General features: G+C 39.8%; 1 protein-coding gene across 5 annotated transcripts in view; it reads left to right on the plus strand.

Annotated features, from left to right (window-relative positions):
- The window catches only part of CTNND2 (catenin delta 2), a 619,837-nt gene that overhangs the window by 208,905 nt on the left and 389,758 nt on the right, over nucleotides 1-21,174 (plus strand). The window lies entirely within an intron of this gene.

The raw sequence follows: 21,174 nt of genomic DNA on the forward strand, positions 1-21,174 counted from the left end.
GACTTGGAGCGTGAAGACCTGTTGCTGTGCACTCCTACCCTAGAAAATCTTCCCAATGAATGCCTGTAGTCAGCTGTGGTGATTGATGTCTTCTTTCTCAGATTGTAATACTGAAAAAGGGAGAGAGGGATTTGCATTTCCCATGTAACCTCCGAGTCTTCAGTAAGCTTTTCAGGTAGATTTAAGTGTGGGTGGGTCAGCTAATTTGAAATTCATTACAGAAGATTAGTGAAAATAATGCGTGGCTTCGTCTGGTGCTGCCGAAGTCCCAGGGAAATGTACCTGACTGTTCCAGGATTTAAGCAAGTGAATTTTGTGTGGAACTTAGTCATCTGACAAAGTCCTAACAGCCTTTACATACAGTTAGATCTGTATGTAAGAGAACAGTGCATCTTTTGGCTGAATTCAATGAAATATCTAAAATTTTTAGGAGACAGAAACAAATAAAAACCCCGTTGTCTTTTACCTACTGCAAATGGAGTGTACAGAGCAGGCTGATTTTTAGTATTACTACTGACTTGGTATACTGCAGGAATGTGTTATCGGGGTTTAATTCTATTTATTAGGGGAGTGCACTTGTCAGATTACACAAATAAGCAGCTCCCTTCAAAAGTCCGTGCTGAATCAAACATATGGCTCTGGGGGATTTCTGTTTTGATTTCACCATAATGGATAGATGTTATTAAATTTGCGAACTATTATTTTTTTTATATCAGACTACTTTTATTGTTCAGTCTTTTGGTAAGGACTGGTTTGCACTTATTCTTTCCCCATCCTTCCTTCTGTCTTTTTCAGTGCATTCCAGAGTGTTCAGCATGACTAATTCTCCTTTAATGTTCAGACCCTTAATAGAGCAATAGAACTAGTTTAATCACTGATCCAAGCTGGTTCCTAGTTAACCCAACTGATCTTATTGACTAGTTTGTGCCATTGGGTTGCTTTTTTTAATATGGCTACTGAACTTTTTATGTGATCCTTTTGAGTTGGCTGCAGTGTCTCAAAGTGTTCTTGTTACTGTGGAATATTTCAGTAGCTTTTTAGTTGCATACAATTTATTATTACTGATTTTGGAAATTAATCATGAGAGACTTCCCATCTTCCTCTGAAGTGGAAGGTGTGAAGATGCCAGTTGAGGCAGCACTGTAGGGAGGATGCCGACGTGAGCCAGAGCCAGTTACTGAGGGACTTGGCATAGTAGTACCTGGAATTGTTTCAGGACTTGATTTCAGTCTCCTTTTCTAATGTTCCCTATGTCAAGTATACAAACCCAAATTCAGTGAAGTCCCTAATAGAGTGTGTGCTCTGTAGAGCCTAGTGCAGCTGATAAATATTTCAAGAAGCTGAAAGTTAGTGATACATTTTAAATGCACTGCTAAGCTGAGATACTTCATGGTCCTTTGCATACGCATTTACATTATTCATTTGTGCTGTGCAGGTAGATAATGGGCCAAATTTATCTTTGGTATTACTTCACTGATTTCTGAGTAACTGAGCTAATTCAACCATACTTGTACATCTTGATTTTTTTTTGGAAGTTTGGGGCAAAGTTGGAATTACTTCAGTGATTTTATTATACAGGTAGAAGTTGTTTATGTAGAAACTAATGATGTATCAGAAGCTTAGGCATTCTTTCATTAAAATAATCATAAGCAGAAGGTATCATTTTTTCTTCTGCCAAAAAACCCAATGTATTCAGTGTTCCAGTTGCCGCTCTAGTCATCTAGTTGCTGAACTCTAAGGTAACTAACAGAGGTGGGGTAAAAACTGCCATCTGCCAGTGGGAAAAATTCATCCTAATCTACTAAATTAGAAGGTCTTCACATGCTTTCTTGTACCATGATACTTACTTACAGCAGCAACTTTTTCTTTGTTTTAAGTGGATCTGTAGGTAATACTGATGTGCTGCATTTGTGTGTGTGTGTATAAATACATGCAAGCTGTATGTATAAATCTTCCATATAAAGTTGGTTATTGTTTTGTTGGAGTTTTCTTGCTTTTTGCCATTTTTTAGCAATGATCAATGTTGTAGGCAATAACTGGGGCCAGCTTGGAAATGTTAAATATTTATTTCTGAGATCCTAAGCGATCCTTTCAGAAAGCTGCTAGCAGAGGCTATCATGCCGATGCAGGTAGCTTCTGTCAGAGGTCTTGATCTCTGGCGTGAACCTCTCAGAATGATGATTCCGTTAATTGGCCTTTGAGGAAAAGTTAATCTGGTGCTTAAGGCAGGCACCTTGTCTTCCCAGACATATGCCCTCTGTAGAGGCACAACTGTGAATCTATCCCAATCTATCTTGACTGCAACAAGATTGTGAAGATTTTTGAGGATCTGGAAGAAAGAGCAATTAGAAACCCACCTATATGTCAGCTGAGATAAGCCTCTCCTTGCATGCCCTGCGTCTCACCCCTTCAAATTACAGCGTGGGGATGGGTTGCTTCTCAGACGTCCTTGACTTTACGGCATTGGAATGCGGCAAGTCAAAACTCGGAAGCGTGTAGGAAAAATACCTATAAATTTAGAATGTTAGCTGAGAATTATCAGCACTGTGTAATATTTGTGTTATCAGCATTGACTGTAATTTGTGTTTAGACAAATGCTGTTTTATTCTCAGTAGGTTGAAATATTTTAAAACTTGAATAACTTCCACAGCTTTAAAAGTTGTCAGAGGAGTTGGGGGTTGGAACACTTCTCCCTGCTGTGTTATGGCCACAAGTTGTACCAGAGGAAGTTTAGGTTAGATATAAGGAAGAACTTTTTCTCTGAGAGTGGTCAGGCACTGGAATGGCTGCCCAGAGAGGTGGTGGAGTTGCTGTCCCAGGCAGCGTTCAAGAGGTGTCTGGATGAGGAGCTACAAATATGGCTTAGTGGCTGTGGTAGTAATGGAGATGGGAGGACAGTTGGACTAGATGATCTTGTAGGTCCTTTCCAACCTTGTGGTTCTGTGATTCTGTGAAAGGCTATAGAGTATTTTTGGGCCTGGAATAATCCACTCATGGGCAGTTTCTGCTGAAGCTATCGGCATTGAAATATATATTGTTTTAACTGGTGAGTTATAGCACTGAGTCATTTGGTGGTCAACCAACACTTGAGAAGATGTCGCTATTGTTTTTTCTTGTGGTGGCCTTAGTCTTCCTGATAGTGATGAAAATTATATATTTTTTTTCTTTGAAAGGAAACTTGCATTGCCTGAATAATATTACCAGTAAGTATGTATGTACAGTGCATTAAGATGTTTTGGTAGAATAATACAGGTTTGTACTGCTTTTAACCATTCTCTTAGGGTTGCACAAGTGTAGTCTAATAATATTTGTGCCTGGAGTGGTAGCAAATGGTTTCTTTTGGAAACTGAGGGTAGATGCCTTTGCTTTCTAGTACATAGAGACTCTCATTCTGGCACGTAATTTCAGCTTAAATACATACTTCCAGTTCGTTGTTAGATTTGCACAAACAGTTGCTGAGGGATGCTGCTGGCTACATAGGTGCTGTGCAGCGTGGTGAGAGAGGTAGGCTGCTGCAGCACAGCACAGCGAGCTCCATAGGAAATGACAGCATCCCTATGGCCGCCATAGTAGGTGCTCATTTTTCATTTGTGAGGCTACTGTGTCTTGTTGTGTTTGTTTCCTTGTGGGAGTTCTCAGGTCACACGTGGTTGAGTTAGCCTTTGCCACTTGATCCCTTTACTCCTTTGTTTTCGATTGAATTTACTGGTAACTTTTCAATAGTAATAGGCAGTTCCATTTTGATTTCTTACTTGAGTTGACTGTTCTAGTACCAAGTTTGCTTTTCAATGTACACAACTTCTTCAAACTTGCTTAGGTGCCAGAGCTTATCAACGTGCCAAAGGGACGTGCCAAAATCTAACACAAATTCTCCTGTCTAGATACTAACACTCACCCATCACCAATAATATCAGTGTGATGCATTTGACTGAACTGTAGACAATAACATAAATTAAAAAGATGGTATTATATACTGGTTTTACTTTTTATTTACTATTTTAATAGCTCATCTTCAGATGGGTCAGTATTTTATCACAGAGCCCAGTCTAGCTTGAACCTGCTAATGTGTTTCTTTTGGGCTGTTGAAACTGTTTGTTGTCATGTGCTGGATGCTAGGCAAGGATCCTGTAACTTAGAAAACCTGAAATTCTTCTCATGCAAGAAGTAAATTGTTCAGAAGAGAAATAATTTAAAATAAGGTCTACTGGAAGAGGAATTTTTTCTTTCCTTCAGGGATGCGGTGTTACGCATCAGCACTGGTCTAGTTTCAGAACAGATGTCCCTTGTCTGCACAGCTGATTCTTTCAACTGGCTTTGGATGTGCTAAAAATTCAATAGCCAAACTTCAGATTGAGAACCAAGCAGACAAACGGCTCAGTGTGAGTTTTCTGTGAGCTGCTGCTTGGGCTGTGCTGCTTTTCTCCAGCTCGCTCTGCCCTGCGATGTAGTTATTTTTCATTATCTGTCTTTCCCTGACATTGAAAGCCGTGATTTGTGCACAGCCAAATACTCCTAGGGTATGACTCTCTTTAAATAATTTCCTACCTAACTGATGTTCAGACTTATTCCCTGGGTCCTTCAAAACGTCTGCTGCCAGTTTTAGACCCTGCCATTAGCCTGGGAGGGAGCCTTCAGTTCTCATGTGAAATTCAGTGCCATTAGTGCAGCTTGTGGCTGCGGAGTCAAAGAATATATTTTTGGTAATTTGTCTCCAGTATTTTTATTTTTTTTTTTGTCTGACCAAACCAAGGACGTGCAATGAAGGCCAGAACAAGTTCTCAAATTGTTTAAAATGAGGTACTGAGATTTACTGAAATGAGTGAAACTTAACTGACCTAGGGAAGGCAGCTTGGGTGTTGGTGTTGGGTGGCTTTATGGTATGTGTCTTGTTGTGGAAGAGGCTTAGCTGAGCTTCAGAAGTCATAGATTTTCTTGGGCATTTGCTGAACGGAGGCCACACAACTGCTTTCAGTCACTGCAGACACAGTAAATGAAATTGCATTTTGGCATAACCCGTGGAGGAGAAAACATCACCAGCTTTATCTGCATAAATTGTTTGAAGTCGTTCACCCAGAATGATGTGATTAGAACAAGGGAGAAAAAATGTGTCTTGTATACAAACTGTGAAAGCCTGGGACTTTCCTAAATAAGCACTAAAACACTTGAGCCGTCTCTACAGCATCTTGTTCAAGCTTGTTCCCTTCTAAGCAGTCATGAGGTGAGATGTCCCAGTGGAAAGGCACGTGCTCAACATTTATAATGACTGACATATATTTGGTTTAATTCTTACAAAGCCCAGATTCCTAGAAAGTCATTCACAATAAAAGACACGTCGTGCTAGGATTAGAATAATATTTCTTCTTCCATATATTAATTGAGCAAACATAGATAATAGAGTAGTTTCCTTTTGTTCTACTTCTACACACACGAGTTTTGTACTGCATGGGTGTTTTATTAATGCCCGTTAACCAGATTTCCTTCTTTTGCCTTAGCTCTCTTTAAGGCTGAGTGCTGTAGTGCAGTAATGCCTGTAATTTTCATCAGCAATAATGGAACTTCTGTAAGAGACACTGTGCTCTTACAGTCAAAACATGAAATATAGCAGAACTGTAGTTCCAGAGGTGGAGAATTATCTTCATCAATAACATAATGGAGTGTATAGATTTTTCATTTATTTTTTGTCACAGAGCTTCAGCTCTGGGTGGTTTTTGTATCCATTTGTAGGGAAGATCAGAATCCACCTCCAGTATCCCATTACCACAGGTAGCCACATACACTGATGGGCTGACAATCCATGTTCTGTTGTGTTTTCTCTTTTCTTTAAGACCAATACTCTGATTTTGTTTCCTAGATGAAATAACTACTGTGTTGGCTTTTCAGCCATAATTTTGCTATTGGCCTGAGTACCCTGGGTGATTTTTTTCTTTCTCTAAAAAACATTCAAACACCAAAAAGCTTTAAGTGAAACTGTAAGGGGGATTTTCAAGTGCCACTGCCTCTTAGGCAGGCATCTGCAGTTATTTGAAAGCATGTACACATTTACATACAGTGCAGAACTACATAAATATAAACAATATCAAAATTATCTCTTCATTTAAACAGGAATTTTATCTCAAACGTGCATCTAGAACTGTGTTTGTCCCACAAATTGCCTTTGAAGAATGACATTTTCACAGTTTCTAATGTTTGATGTTCACAGGACTTTTTACTTTGACAATATGCTATTTTCAGTGCTCAACACTAATTTAAAATTGCTTTAGAATTGAATTAACATTATGAACCCCTGCAGTATATTCTAAATCAGTTGTTCCAAATATTGCAGGAGAAATGGCATGCATTGTCACAAAGCTCTGGTTCACTTAGGGCTTGCTCTAAGTCAGAGGTGCATTCCTTTGTTCTGAGGAGCCAAATGCTTTCTTCCAGGTGGCTGGCTAGGCTGGAAATGAATTTGCTTTGTAGCTGCAGCTCTGGGCTGGAGACCTAAAGATAAGTCGTGACTTCAGGAAGGGAGAACGAGAGGAAGGAGGAAGCAACTTCAGCAGGCACATGTACTACCAATGAGGGGTAGTTTCACAGGATAAAATACTTACTGTTTGAATTACTAACAAAATTCCACATGCTTTTTACTCTTAAGCTATTCTTACTGTCCACTGACAAGGAAGTTATTAAACAGCCACCTGTTTTTAATTGGTGTTCCCCACCAAGGTGGGATCCTTGCAAGCCTGCTCAGTTGCAGAGTGCAGTAGTGCTGAGCTTTGGTGCAACTCAAGACCACTCCAGGCACTGTCTGGATGCTCAGGAGGGTTTGAGTCAGTAAAAGTACATTAAAGATACCAGGAGGGCACACTGAAGAGGGTACTGTAGGTATGTGCTTATTCACTTCTACCTTTGTTTCTGAGTAGTTGAGTATATTCATAGTTTTAAAGCCACAATACTGAGAAGGTAGCAGTCACTTTGATCATATCAGAGGACCGCAGGTGAGACGTGTCCAATATACCACACTGGCACCAATCTATGTTTAGAGCAGCTACCAAAATTGTATTGGGATCGTGTTAAGTGCTGTCCTGTTTGAAGTGTGTTGATGGGACAACTGAGGAAGGGCATCTTTTCTGGCAGACTGCACAATGACTTTACTTGCAGTGCATCTCCAGACTATGAAAGTCATCTTCTCTGGCTTGTACAACTTTCACAGCCTTAGAGCTTTCTTTGATATCACTGACATGATTTTGTTCCCTCCCAGCCCCCAAGAATAAAGCACGTTGCATGAAGAGTAACCAACTGTGTCAAGGATTTGGGCAGTGATATATGACTTCCTTTCCCGTGTTAGACTTTTTATTCCTGTTCACTCTGACATCTTACCTGGTTACAAGTGAAGTTTACTAAGCTCTCAGAGACTTCTCTGACTTATTTCAACAGGCATTGCATGAGCTCATGTAAGAGCAGTTTTGTTTCTTGTTTTTAAATAAATTTTGAGTTATTTTTTACTTTCTATTCTTAGACATCGGATATGTGGCTGCAATAAATTCACTTATAGATATAAGTGAGGACTTATTTGCTACTAAGCAGAACTGCACAGATGAATGGTACCTGCTTTTACCTAGGTGAGAGTAGCTTAATTTTGTCTGTAAATACACACAAAGTGTTTCTTTCAGAGGGCCTATTTCTGAATTTGCAAACTCTTTTTGAGAAATTATGATTTTTAGGAAAAAAAATACTTCAAATATTTAATACTTCTAATATTTAATCCAGCAATTAATTACTGGGTTGCTAGAAATAAATCCAGTCTTTTGAATACTCAAAATGTGCTGTAGCATTATTTGACTTATGCCTTTACTCCTTTTTTTTTTTTTTTTTTTCCTGTGGTATGTTCAGAAACTTGGGATGTGACATCAGCTTAGGAGAGTCTAGCAGCAGTGATTGTTACTGTTTTCTATTCTTTTAATTCTTTAGTATCAGCATTATACCACCTCCAAATGGAAATGAGCTTGGATAAATGTAGAGGCAAGGTGTCCAAACACCACTTTCTGGAAATAGCCTCCTTTCATTGATAAGTAGTGCAGCAGGGATGGCTGTGGCATGCATGCAAGATAAGGCAGCTGAACAAATTGCCTGCTTGGATGCGGCCTTTGGATAGACTCTGGCTGGCTGTTTGGGCCAACTCTGAACGGCTTTACTGTTAAACCTTTTGTCCTGCCTGGGCCTCTTGTCCCTATTTTTAAGTTTGTATGACAGGAAACAAATTGAATCTAAGTTTTAATTAATACTGGCTGTTGGGGGGGGGGGGGTCGGGGGGAAAGCAGAAATGCTGTTTATAAAATCAGTGGCACTTTTATTTGGACAAAGGCACATTTCTCAAGCTCTTGCGCAACCTGCTTATGCAGGTTTCTCTTCTTTGAAAAGTTTATTTTTAATGTTCATCCAACACTTAAAAAATGAAAACTAGTCGTTTAGTGAGGAGAAATGAATTGCAGATTTGAGAAAATAGACTTTGCTTTTTCCATTGCTTTTGTGAATGTCAGAGTAGATTTAAAATGGAATACTTTTTTTTTTTTTTTTTTTTTTTAGTAAAATGAGTGCATCTTGGAAGGCAGCTTTGAGAATAGACATCTGTATATTGTGAAGAGAGTGAAAATGCTTTTGCGTGTATTGTAACCTTTTGGGCACTAAGCTGGCCTCCTTTCCTATGGGAGCTCAGCCATTGCTGATTGTCAGCTCTGCCCTTACTGTTTCCAGATACCTTTCTGTCACAATTTTTTTTAATATTGTGGAATTATTATTCATTAGATACTTCACCTCATGCTTAGATGCTATCACCTCATGCTGGTCCCAGCTGAAGCTTTGAAGGATATGCCTACAGGGAGCAATGTAACAGGCAACTGTGAAAAGCACTGAGTTTTTTTCTTTTTTTTTTTTTTTTCTGTTGGTTGAACCTAGATTTTTACTAAAAGATCAGTTTGACCCAGTTTACCAAAACATCTGCTGAGTTCATGAACAGCTTGTTGGCCAGTTCTGCCCTCTTCAGCAGGTGTAATTTCAGTTGATGGAAATTGCAATATGTAGTTTCAGGGGATGTGTGGGTAATGTGTCCAGATGACAGCAGTATCAACAAAGTGTAGGGGGAAAAAAAATGGGCAGATGTTTGGTTTATTCTGTCTACATGGATACATATACTTAAATTCACTCTATTGGAGTTTATCTGCTATCATGTTGTGCTTCACTCTGTTACACAGAAGGATTTTATAGTAGGCTGCTAATCCTACAAAGCCATCCTGTTACAGCAGCCATAGTGTGCAGCTATGTCTTACCTGCTGATTTATTTTTATTTATTTGGCTTCCTTGTTTTTGATCTTTCTTTCCAAAAACTTAAGTGCTTGGCCTGCTATGGTGGGATGCCTTCCTTTGTGGTTTTGGCATCTAGAAGGTTACTCTTGCAGTGAAAAAACAGAACAGGATACTGTGTATTTTCACAGACAGATAGAGGGTAAATGACACACTTTTCAAACCTCACCCTTTAAAAACAAAACAACAGCAACGAAAAGCCTGTAGGTTTTTAAACTGAATTATTCTTTCTTTTGTGTGTAGTTTGGTACTGTGTGTGTGTGTACTGTTAATTCTGAAATGGAAAAGGGGGAAAAAAAATTGACCTAATCTGATCAATAGAATATTAGAATATGTCAAGAATTTAAAAATAAAAATCATGAAGCTATTAGTCACTGCTCTTTGGGTCCATCTATGCGTAAATCAAATTGGTGGTGAATCTAGCTGTTGTCTGATCGAAAGGTTATTGGTGTGCACCCTCTGCCTGCTCCAGGCCTTTCTCTCTCCATTCCCACTAAGGTTAAGGCTCTGAGATATTAAGGTTCTGAGTCATTGTGGCTTGCAAATTTAAATTCATTTCTTCATAAAATTAATTCAAAAATGTTTCACACTTTGATTTCTGAAACGGATGTGAATGCTTAAATAAAACAGATTCTATCTGTTGTTCATGTAATGTGGCATGAAATTAACATCTGAATCAAACAGCAAAAAATTTAGTAAACAAGATGCAATATCTTTTGGGAGACCTCATTGTTCTATACACACAGTAATATTTCCAAGATGTATATATGTATACTTTTTCTTCTTTTTAAGCTATTCAGAACACTTTCCCTGTTTCTCAACAAAGCATTTTGTGTTCATGTTTGTAGTTAGATCATTTGCATGTGGTAGTTGTCATGAAAAAGTTAGCATCTCTAGTTAGAGATGAGACTGGTAGCACATGTACTCAGAGTGGTGGCGTGCATAGAACTGCCTGTAAACTCAGTACACACTGAACACTTCCCTGGGTTAAGGGAGATGCTCTGTGAGCTCAGTGGCTAAAATTCTATTAAAAACAAAGGAGCAAAACCCATAAGGTATCCAGTTCAAGAGCCTCCAGGAGGTTAGGCTCCCCCTCTCTGCCTCTGACAATAGCGAGGTTGCAAAACTGCAGTGTGATCAGGGTTAGTCTTATGTAGTTCCTCTTGGTTGCAGAGACTGCCTTATGCTTCTGGTAGCAGTTACTCTGAAAGAGCTTTGTGCTGCTTTGCTGTGCTAAGCACGAACTGGAAGAAGAGGTAGAAACTGTTCTGCCTGTTCATGGGGTTATGAAGCTGCTTAAAGGAAAAGGAGCTGATTTCAAAGAGATGAATCTTCAAAATCCTTCCCACTAAGTAGTGTTACAGCTGAGGAGCAGTTTGCTTTTTGGGGGAAAAAAAAAATGAGGAAGGACACTTTATATTCCAGTGTTGCTGTCAAAGACATCACAAAACGTTGCAAAGCTCTCTTGCCACTGTTTTGTGAATGCATTCAAAGGAGGCAATGCTGATGCTGTGTAGCTTTCTCTGTTTCTGACTTCTTTCTGCAATGGACATGAGCCAGAGAAATGTCTCTTTCAGTCAATGCAGCCTCTTGTTTGAGGAAATGAAGTAGAGTGGAGTGAGTACAGTCAGTGCATCCCATTAAATTCTTCTTTCATTCTCATGCCAGTGACTTTGCTTTAGAAAATTATATAGATTTCACCAAGCATGTAACACACAAAAAAGCAGTCTTTGCCAGTCTTTACCAAGTAGAAATCAAGCTCTAGAAATGAGGAAGTAACATAACAAATAAAAAACAACAAAATCTCCATAGAAATTAAATTTGGCTTAGTTCCTGATTTCAGTGCACTAAATATTTAGCCTTCCTTTTTAAGCTGACGACTGAATTGCTTTATAAATTCCTAGCGCTTGCTAAGTAATCAGCCTGATTTCACATTTTCCTTCTTAAGTGGTTATATAATCTGAAATATGCAAGTAAACGACAACAGAATAAGCTCAGCAAATTAAGTAGCCTTTCTTTTGTTCTTATGGTTTAGCATGGCAAATGTTGCTTGTATTTATTTATTCTGGGCTGCAGAGGTTCCTCTCAGAAGGTCTGAACTGAAGAAGAACTTGATTCAAGAGAGAGACTTTGCAGTGCTTTGTTCAGTGCAGCTTCTCAAGTTGAGTAGGGAAGTCTAGTGTTTTCCATAGGGCAAGGTACTACTGAAATCAAGGCAGTGTCCATGAACAAAGAAGAACGAACCCTGCAAGAAGAGGTAGTCTACCCATGAGCAATTCAGAATATATATAAAAAAAAAAAATCCTGAAAATAAATGCCTGAAGGGAAGATGCCAGGAAGATGGAGCTCAGCTCCTGTCAGTGCCTGTAGCCTGGGCAAGAGGTGACGTGTACAAATTGCAACACAGAAGATTCCCTTTGAGTATCAAGGGAAAACACTTCTTTGCCGTGTGGGTGACTACTATAGATTTCCAGACAGGTAGTTGACTCTCTCTGCCTTGGAGACCTTCAAATGCTGATTTGACATGCTCCTGGGCACCCTGCCATGGGTGCTGCTGCCAGGGCAGGGGGCTGAACCAGATGGCCTTCGGAGATCTGTGCCAACCTTGGTTGTTCTGAGATCCTGTGAAGATGCCTGTCCTGCATGATTAGGACCTGGTGTGGTGCTTGGATACTGTGTTGTAGTTTGTGGGCAGATGGCTTGATTGGCATTTGGAACTGGCCAGAGTAATCTTGTGTCTTTGATAGGTTGTGCAAGCGTAGATTGCAATTCCGGGTTCATGTTATCTTAGGCTAGCCAAGATCATTCAGAAATGTCAAACTTCATCTGTCTTAGAATTGCTCAGCTGTGCAAATCATACAGCTTTGACAAAGTAACCCCAGTGCGTACACAGTCTTGAGATGCTGAGAAGCCCTGTTAAGACTTACATACTGTGGGTGTTTGTGTAGTAAAACGTAGCCTCAGATCATGGCAGGGGCACACCTCTGCTTCCTCACAGCTGGGGAAGGATCAGAACTGCCAGACAGCATGCCCATGAAGGGCTTGGGAGGGGAGGAAAGCTGAGAGCTTGCTGACTGTGCCGGATTAGCCATTGCATGGTGTGCATTGAAGCACAGCAGTTCTCTAGGGATCTTCTAGGGCAGGGTGCTTTGCCTGGCCATCCTTCCTGACCAGTTTGGTGCAGTTTTCCTTGTGCCTCCATGGAAACAGTGCCTGTGGTCACAGAAGAGGGGATGTGTGTGGCATTCGGGTACTGCTGTGCGTGGGTAGGAGATAGCAGGCTTTTTGCTGAGTCCCTGGTTCCCACTGTGGTCAGAGGGCAGGTTTAAGGTGGGGGGTGGAGGGTAAGAGATGCAGTGACTCAGAAACCACTGCTGGAAGTTAGTTCTAACATTTCCCTCCCTTCCTTTCTGCCATTAAATTAACTTGAAATGCCAAATTTAGAATAAATATGTTTTGGCTCATTTTTATTTCCTTTGCCTTTCTTCAGCAACTGTCTTATCAAAATCTGTTCCCTTTTGAAAGGAGAACATAAATTCCTACCTGCTAGCTTTGCACTCGGGGCCTGGGGGCTGTAATGATGCACCATGTATTTACCAGGTCTTACACAGAACTGCTAGGGTTAATGACTTCTCTAGAATAAGATTCCTGTGTTCATCACCCAGGAGTAGATACAGTTTTGATTGTTTTATTTTGCTGTATTTTTGCTGTAGTAATGACTTACATTTCAGATCACTAATGTCAATTAAATGTCCTGTTTACAGTTGCAGAATAAGTTGATTCATTATTTTTACTTTTTTCCCATTTCAGTGAAAAATACCAATGATTCTTATGGCTCTCTTATTTTATTTTTGTGCATTAACTCTGATACTGTTGCTCTAAGGAACATTCTTGCAGAGATTCTCACAACACTCTCAACTACTGACATTTTGGTGGCAGCTGACTCGTACTTGAACCAATTCCTGGTGGTGTGAGTGGCATCATTATTTTAGTGATACTTGATTTTGCTAAGGTGCAGCCAATGTCAGTGTATGTTTGATTACCCAGAACCGTAACTACAAATCCAGTACAATATGTCTAATTCTTCTGTTCCATTCAGTGTTTTCCACTTGATAAATACTGCAAGTTATCTGCTTATTTAAAGACTCCAGAACAAAATTGTTTTGTTCTATTGTACAACAATCCATATTCCAAATCTGCATGTTTTATGGATATAGATCTGTTTTTATATTAAAATTATTGTGTTTTCTGGTTTCTATTTTATGGCAATAAATGTGTGATTCAATAATGGAATAGCCTTTATTGGCCAGACAAGTTGTCTATGCCATTGACCAAATGCATGCACTGAAGAAAGAGTAAGAGCAGGGCAAGAATATATGATACTGCCACCTAATGCTTAAAACTTGCATATTTTCAGACTTCGGTAATCCTATAAAGCCATTATGTGCTTATTAAACATCAGAACCATTTCTCTAAGGTAAAGCACCACCTTCTTTTCTTTCACCTGTTTTCAAGTCTGCCTTTTATTTGCTGAATGTCCTACTTCCTGGCTTGGAACAGCTGGTGCATATGTCATACAGAATTGCAGAGATGCAGAATCTTGGCACTTGGCTGGAAAGGTAAGTATGTTGGCCTGGTTGTCTCTTCCATGGGAACAGGTCTAAACAGTCAGGAAGAAAAAATGCTATCAGGGGTCTCCCTTCAGTGGGGACTTAACACACAGTCATGGGAAGCTGGCTGCTTCCAGCAAACATCCTGCATCTGTAGACTGCCAAAGTCATCCTGAGCTCAAGAATTTACTGCTCTTTGATGTGACACCAGTGATACTGCAAAGTGTGGCCTGGAAAATGAAGCAAGACTACTGAAGGCTAGATTTAAGGAGAAGGGCTCTCAGTTTGCCTTCTCATTGGTTTTTCCAGGGAAGAGGACAGGCAGAATTAGGCTTGTTGTTCAGGTCAATGCTTAGCTGTGCGGCTGCTTTCTGAGATCAAGAGATACTATGAAGACTGGGAGCTACCAAGCAGAGAAGAGATTCACTTATTAAAAAGGAGCATGGGCATCTTTTCTGATAGTCTGGCAGATGACAAGTTGGACTTCAAGATGGGGTTAAAGAAAAGGAGACAAGCAAGGCTAGATTGGACAAGGTGAAGGCATGCAGGGAGCAGTGACAAGGTGGGCCACTGCACTCCCCTCAGAGACAAGCAGAAAACAGGAGATTATCTCAAGTGCTTGTGCACCTACCCTCACGTTCTGGAGAGCAATGCAGCTGTGTGCAGTCACAGTGTTACAGTGTCATTGAAATTACAGAACCTTGGGGAAAGTTTGCACCTGGAGTCCTGCTTTTCTACTACAACTGTGTTTGGAAGCACAAGAGCAGTCTAGGTAACCCCTTCAGAAGGAAAGGAAACAGGCATAGAAAGATTGGCTGGAAAAACAGCATGCTGCTGAAAGAGCTCAAATGGAAAAAGAAGCACAAGAGTGGTGCAAAAAGGGGGCAGACTCCCAAAAATGAGAATGTGAAAGCACTGCTTTGGTATGTGGAGACACAGTGAGGAAGGATGGAGCTCAAACTGATAACAAGAGTAGTGCACAAATTTCTGCAGGTATGTTAGAAGGAAGCAGAAGCACAGGAAAGATGTGGATCTGTTGTTGAATAGGGCCATCAATTCAGTTAAAATAATACAGAAAAAAAGCTTAGTTACTTGGGCTTCTTTACCTGGAATGTTGGGCACTAAAATGCAGTCAAGCGGGAATGCTGAAGCAAGTGGCAGACCACAGATAGCAGGGAAGGGTTAAGTGAGGAGCCCTCTGTACAAACGTGATAAGTACAACTTTGTGGGGTGTGAGAAGCGTATCTGAGAGTGCTAAGACAGTTGGATGACATCATCACAAAATCAGCTCCTAACATCGTGAGAATTACAATTATTTCATCTATCTGCGAAAAGGGTGGAAAGGAAGATCCAGTAAACCGTAAATCATTCAGCGTTGTTTCTGGGGAAAATAATGCAGCTCATGGAGGCTACTTTCAGGTGGTTGAAGAGCATGTGAAGTTAGGATTCTTTTTGCTCCCTGAGGATCACCTTCTATTCATACGTGTAACTTATCTCTCATTTTATATCCTGCTTTTTCATGCCATGAGAAGATTCTTCTAAAATGATCTATAAGCAGCCTTACTGTCACGCATAGTTCTGTATCACTGGCAAATATGGTAACCCTGTTGTTCACTCTGTTTCAAATAATTTATAAGTGTATTGAACAGTGTTGAACCAGCACTTCACAGGTGTATACCTTCAGCTGTAAGAATTTACCATTTATTCCTACTCTTTATCCCCTTAAGAAAGAATTTCACCATACAGAAACCATCTGGATACACTGTTCATGTTTATCACAGTGTCTGTTAATTGTGTTCCATGCAATAGACTCTACTAATTTGCCTAATGCAAATCAGATCTCCCTGGAAACTGGTGTTGTAATCAAAATCTTCTGTTCTCAGGTACTGCCTCAGTTTTAAGGTATGCGCTTGATCAGTTCCTTTCACAACTTTTAAGTGAATACCATCTGATCTTCCAGTTTGTTACAGTGTGTAACTTAATTCACAAATATTTTGAAGTCACTTGGATTTCAGACAGATACTCTCATGAGAGCTTCTCCCTGAGTTCTTACCACGGGAATTTCCCACAAAATAGCAAAAACCATTCTGAAGGAATCGCTTAGTTTCTGTTCAATGAACCCTTTTGTATCCTGATCATCCAATGACCCTATGGAATCTCCAGGCAGCTTTTTGCTCCTGATGTGTTTCAAGAAAGAACTGCTGTTAGTTCTGATGCCTTTGAGTATTTGTCACTTAAAACTGTAGAGTCTTGTTTATTCTATTTTATTTTTAACTTAACCTGTCAATATTTATGGTCACTTATGATTAAGATGATTTCAGCTTTTGGAAGGAGTCTTTTGGTTTCTAAAGATTTCCTTTGCCTTCCTTTTGCTCTGTGCTTCTTTTTGTTATGTCTTAAGCATTTCTGAACACATGAATTGGCCCTGCATGTGCTTCCAGTATGATGTCATTAAGAAGTTTTCATGCTGTCTGTGAGAAATTGATTCTTGGGTAACGTTTGACTTTTGTGTTTGTTTTCTTTCTTGTTGTTTTTATTCTGTTGTTTTGTTTGTTATATATTTTCTCTCTCAATGTAACTTACAACAGGTAGATTTTCTGGCTTTAGTGGGGGTGTTGGCTCTGAGCACAGAACAGTTGCTTTTAAAGAGTAACTTATGAGCCACAAGAAGTCAGACCATCTTTTGTGCACTATTTGAGACTAAGTCTAGAATTCTGCCTTTACTTGTGGGTGTTCTAAGCAGCTCTCTATGCTAGTATCCAAAATTCAGTCCTGCCATGTCTTGCTGTCTTGGTTTTCTGGATTTCTTTATTTTTGGACTATAAAAACAACAGAAGACTCCCAGAAGTATTGATTTTTGTACTCTCCACACCTTTCTAACCTCCCAAAGCATCTCTTCTCTTATCATAGACATTATTTTTATCCAGTGAGATTGTTCATTCAATTTGATTCTAAGCTTCTTCCCTATCTTTGTACTACAAATGTTATCCTGAATGCTGTGTTCCGTACCTGTTTGTTTTCAAACAGGTAATTTTTAGACTGTAATTTCATTATGAAAACCTTTTTTACTTTATTCAAAAGATGAACTTATTCATACCGCAGTAAGATCATAGTGATACTTCTTAAAACTAACATTTTCATTATTAATGAAATTAATCCTCCTCTCTTTCATTAAGAACAATATGAATCTGTTGGGAATTACCTTAATGCATAGTATTCTACAGGGTAACTAGAAGAGGAATGAATTGCCTAATTATTTTACTAGTTCTCATGTTTTTATGTCTCTAATGGTAGAAATAATGAAAGAGGAAAAATTCAAAAGCATATTTTGGATTATCAAATTTAACTTCTTCTGCTACAGAATCTTCTGTGGGAGAGAATGTGTGCTAGAATACTAGAGGGTTTTTTTGTTTGTTTTAAAAGCATCCTTGCCTTCATGCTGAATTTCCTTATGGTTTAATGGTAATCCTGTATTTATTTGGAAGCCCAGCCAAGTAGCAAACTGAATTCTGCAGGGATGCAGCAAATCAAACTTCTGTGTTATTGGCTGTGGGGGAAGGAAAGCAAAATCCTGTAGCCATTAGATTGGGTGCAGTAGTTTGTTCTAAAAAATAAACAGCCTATCTGACTTTATCTCTGAGTAACAGTAATGAGTAGCTTTTTAAAGGGCACTTTCAGGTCTACTATCCTAATTAATTAAGATTCAATGATAATTGCAAGTTACGAAATATGTTCTTGGATGTACTACACTGCCAGTCTATGTATTGGTTGAGAAATCAGGCCAGAGACAGCAAGAGAGACTGTTCACCTGAATAATTTCTGCATTACAAGCACAAGAAAGGGAAAGGACAAGATGTCTCTAATTTCTTAGAGCATTCTGGACAGAGTAAAACTAGTGATATATAGTGCTGACTGTCCATCTGCATGCAATGCCTAGGATGTAACCTGTGGCTTCAGAGCTCTGGGATAACTAATAAAAGGTGCATAAATTGAGAACTGGAAAGCCCCCAAAGATGCTGGAGCATTGTTTGAATGTCTAAACACATGAGCAGAAAGACTGTATGCAGAGAGTCATGTGGTTTTGTTAGCCATGCATGTTAGTGTGTGTGCTGACACCTCTGTAGCTCTTGCTGGCATACCAGACAACAGACTGGAGAAGAAAGAGAAAGCTGGAAACTGGATGTGTTGTTGGGAGTCAAAAAATGTTCTCACAGTGGTTCAATATCTGCAGCACTTTTGGAGTTTTCACTTTATTAACCTCCAGTGTTCTTATTTTTTCACATCTATGAACTGTACACGGAATCATAGAAGGGCCTGGGTTGCAAAGGACCCCAGAGATCATGTAGTTTCAACCCCTCGGCTATGTGCAGGGTTGCCAACCACCAGACCAGGCTGCCCAGAGCCACATATGCAAATAATCTTCACATCATAATAAAGCATCTTCCAGCTATATCTGGACAATGTTGCTCTTCTCAGAACAGAAATACCCAACAGCTATGTATCAGAAGATCAAGGCAAAGGGCAGCACTCCACAGCTCATTATGATAACAGTTGTGTATTTTTAATGCCGTAATCGGATCTTGCCTCCACAAACAACCCATATGAATACTAGCCCTTGGTTGGGAATGGCCATGTTAATATCTTGTGAAGAAACTTGTGATGGCTAATGTCATCTGATATCTGGGAAGAAAATTCTCAATTCCCCAACTCCATTATGGTGCTAGAAAGCTGTATTCCTTTATTTTTTTTATATGTATCAGGGGACTTGACAAATCAAGTGCACACTCTTGCAGTTCACATTCTACCTTTAAAGAGTGAAGACATACGTGTGCAGTGCATTCTTTTCTGAGAACTCATTAATTTATGCTCGTGTCTCTCCGTGCATGCGCAGTTGTGTCTAAGGAGGCCATATGTCACTGATTTTATCCCCATTTTTCCATCATCAGCTTCATCAGAGACTTTTGGCTGACCTCTAGCTGTTTTTCTCAGATTTGGCAAACTTCTATTGCTTGTTAGCCGTAATGAGTGACTTCAAAAACAATATATGTCACATCTGAGGAAAATGTCTTTGGACCTGGTGGGTGAAAAGATAAAAGTAGTCTGCCTCTTGTGAAGCAGAATTGGTGGGGAAAACAAGGCTGTTCACACACGAATCAGTTGAAATTGAAAGTTTTGGAAGTAGCACTCGCTGATTCCATCTGCTGAACTAATATATTGGTCCTTAAAGTAATATCCTGGTCTCTATGGCTAAACAAACCAGCATATATCACTAAAGCCCCGAGATCGGGTGAATACCTGAGCTACAGAAATGCAGGTTCTGGCTGACAAAATACTAGCACTTGCATCAGCTCGAATGTTTCTTAAGGTAAGTAGGGTAATGATCCAAGCTTGATAGTAGCTAATCTGTGCTGGGCACTTCTTTTACTCCGTAATGCAGATTGGCACAATTCTTTGAAAGATATTTTCCAGAACTCATTGATTCTGGAATCCTGGAAAACTTAAAAGAGAATTGGGGGGTGCGTGCCAGGCAGGACCGGCTTCGCTGTTAGATCACATGTGCATTTCAAAACCTCCAGATATTGAGATTTGAAGATTCCACAACCTGTCTGGGCAGCCTGTCCCACTGCTTAACCACTCTTGCTGTGTTGTGTTTGCTGTTTTTTTGTTTGTTTGGTTGGTTGGTTTCTTTATTTTGCCTTATATCCAGTAAAAATTGATAGGGCTGCAATTTGTGACTTCTGCCTTTTGCTGTGTACCTCTGATGAGTCTGGTGCTGTCTTCACTGTAATCCTCCATTAATCACAGAATGTCTCGGATTGGAAGCTACCTCAAGCATCATGAATCTCCAACCCACTTCCACACACAGGGCCACCAACCTCCCCATTTAATACTAGACCAGGCTGCCCAGAGCCCCATCCAACTCGGCCTTACCTCCAGGGACAGGGCATCCACAATCTCTGGGCTGCCTGTTCCAGCACCTCACCATCTCTGAAGAACTTCCCTCTGACATCCAACCTAAATTTTCCCTCCCTCAACTTAAAACCATTTCCTCTTGTCCTACTGTTATCTACCATTTCAAAGAGTTGAAGTAATAATAAAGCAGTAATAATTGGCAGCTAACTCTTCTCCAGTTGTTTTCTTTACCATGCCAAACAAACCAAATTCGTTCATCATCTCCTTGCTTCAATCCCATAACCGTCTTATTGGCCTTCTGAAGCTTTGCTTCAAGTTCTTGTGTCTCTTGTTCTGGTGACCAAAATCAGGAAGTGTACTTCAGATGCAGCTTCAGGAGTCTAATAGAGGGGAATAGTTACTTCTGTATCCTGCTGAAAGTTCTTTCGGCATTGCAACCAAGTACATTGTTGTCCATCGTCACAAAAAGAATGCCCTGCTGATTCACAGCCTTTTGTCTGCCACAATCATAGGTCCTTTTTGTGGAGGTGCTTCATTTTCTTTTGTGAATAGTCACGACATTCAGAACTTTCAATTTTTCGTTCTGGAATTGCATGACATTCCTGCTGACCTGTTCCTACAACTTGTCAAGGCTTGTCTGAATGGCATTCCTGCCCTCCAGCATGTGAACTGTCTCTTCCAAATCGGAAAGTAGAAGTTTCAAACAATTGCTGTCAACTATTAAAAAATCTTTTTTTTTTTTTTTTTTTTTTTTTTTCCTCCATTAAGATCCTGCAACAACATACCCACCACTGAGTAGCTAGAATTTTCTACCACTATGTTTATCTATTTATTGCCTTGTTCTGAGAAGTTTCCTACAACTTCATTTAATTAAATGAAGGAGAAGAATGAAATGTTTCAGTGAAGAAGAGTAAGGACAGTACAAGAAAGATCAGAGAAGCTAGGGTGATTGAATGGTATGTTCTAAAGCCCAATTTTGAAGCTTCTGAACAGCATTCAGTGTCAGATAGGGGGCATTTCTAGTGATGTTTTTATCATGCTTGAAAGCATCAAGACATTCTGTTTTCCTTCTAGATGCAGGGTAAGGCTGTTGGGTCTGGTTTGTGTCTGATGTGGTTTCAGGATTTCTGCCAATTTAAACTTCTCAAGATTTTGCTGTTCTCACAGGAAGTTGGTGCCTCACGTATAGCTGCTCACATGTTTTCAGAGTACAGTACATTAAAAAGAGTGTTTAAAACACCTTGCTAAGTAATGGCATACTTAGGAGTATAGATATGCAGCATATGGAATTATGCGTGATACCATGGGAATT

This window comes from Lagopus leucura, unplaced genomic scaffold (genome assembly GCF_019238085.1).
Source record: "Lagopus leucura isolate 7727_CA_CO unplaced genomic scaffold, USGS_WTPT01 Super-Scaffold_100002, whole genome shotgun sequence".
Classification (NCBI taxonomy): Eukaryota; Metazoa; Chordata; class Aves; order Galliformes; family Phasianidae; genus Lagopus; species Lagopus leucura.